This window comes from Pinus tabuliformis, chromosome 1_1, assembly GCF_031772625.1.
Source record: "Pinus tabuliformis cultivar Carrire ecotype Pingquan chromosome 1_1, CPIR1, whole genome shotgun sequence".
Lineage (NCBI taxonomy): Eukaryota > Viridiplantae > Streptophyta > Pinopsida > Pinales > Pinaceae > Pinus > Pinus tabuliformis.
The window spans coordinates 230,665,847-230,667,818 of record NC_142297.1 but is presented as its reverse complement, the minus strand read 5'-3'; positions in this window follow the sequence as shown (position 1 = coordinate 230,667,818).

The following is a 1,972-nucleotide window of genomic DNA, read 5'->3' as shown; positions in this document are numbered from 1 at the left end:
TGTCATGCGTCTCTATCGACATCTGCCACTATTGCTACTCCTCATCGGGGCTCCCATAGTAAGGTATAATCCAAGAGGTTGGGTACCTTGAGGATGCTGCCCCTCATCGCTTGTAGTCCTACTGACTATAGCTCAATGTATCCCCACTTCTTCTCAAGTGGCACATGAGTACTCATGGCACAATCGTCATCCTTCAAGGTGAAGGCCTTGAACGATGTTTATCCAGAATGGATAGGATCTTGGCCTTCCAGACTACAAAGTTGGATGCTCCATCTAGCGTATCCTGATCCCTCATCCCATCCATGACCATCTCTATACTCTTCCCTGTCGACTCCTTCGAGTCTCTCTACTTCCCGCTTGGAAGTTCTTGGTTCAGCTCCTGTTAAGTCTCTCTACTTCCCATATGGAAGTCCTCTATTTGACTCCTCTGAGTCTCTCTACTTCCTGTCTGCAAGTTCTCTTCTGGACTCCCTTTGAGTCCCGATTTCCCTCCTAGAAATCCTTCTGCCAACTGTCAAGCTGCTCCTCTCTGATCATTTTTACAACTACACCACTAATCTGGATTCCTTGGCTAGAAATCTTCCTTGGCAGCAACTCCCTCCCCTTGGTCTTACCATGTTAGGTACTTTTCTGACTACAGTACCACACCAGCTTCACTCTGCAACTTACCCACAACCTTCTATACCCCAACAACTGAAGGATTGAGCCACTTAGCTCTGCGCAATCTTGACACTGGAAAATTAGCTCCCCCATCCAACTGCGTCAACCCTCCTGGCCTCTACGTAAGCCTGATTTTGCCTCCCTTAGCCTCTGTGTTGTCTTTCTTTGGCCCAGAATGATGACACAGTCCCTCTGCATCACTCCTTCCTCTGTCGCCTTCTGCAAGGATCAACTCTGTCACTCAGGACAACTGATTTCCATTGTTGCTTCTCTACTCAGTTGATGTCCTTAGTTCTCCTATGATCTACAACCACACTTTGATAGCATGTTGGAATTTCTAAGTCTAAACCATTAGAAACCCTCCATGTACTTTCTGATTTATTCCTACCTACTTTTTTTGTTAATTAACAAGTTATTTACCATGTAAATACTGGAAATAAATACAAGTACATGCTCAACACATTACAGATCATCAACTGAAGGAAATAAAACAAGCAACCAAGTGACACCGTTGTTTTTAGACCAATTTTCCCAGAAAAACCCAATGCGGGAAAACAGGTGCAACTATCTAAGGGTTTTATTATTATGCAGTTTTTGAATACAATTTGGGTGCCAAAACCGGCTCACTCAACAGAGAATAATCTCAGCAGTAGTACCTCTCCTTCAGAGACAAATGCTCTGGCTGAAACCCTAGATAAACACTCTGGTAGCTCCTCAGTGTTGGGTTGTGTTATATTCTTTCCACATAGTTAATAGGGGGTTTGAAGGGCACCCGTAACCCCACTTTATGGGGTCCGGGGCAGCGCCCCGGAAAATTTTGGTTTTGGACCCTATGTTAGGTTGGGCAGACCCACCTATGGTTCTGTGCATGATTTTCGCACATGATTTTTGGACGTGATGGTTTTTTGTCCATGGTATTGGACATGATGGTTTTCGGTCCATGGTATTGGACACAATGGATTTCGGTCCATGGTATTGGATGCTTCGGCATGTATAAATATGTATTGTAACATTGAAAGGAATATAATGAAAAATCAAGCTGGTAGTCCCAGTTTTGGGATCCATGGGAAAATCTCTGTGCATATGTGTTATGCTCTCGCATTGTTTATTTTCTTTGTTTAAGAATTCGTATGCAGGTAATTTCTGTACAGGGTTAAAACCTACATTTGGTATCAGAGTTGTTTTGGCTTCAAGGGGACACCTTTGTTGCTTAGGGGTTTCGCTCGGGCCTGTGGTAGACCCTGTTCAGTGGGAGATCTGCGAGATCGATTATGGTGGTGAAAGAAGATGGCGAGCAGTGGAAAGATAGAGA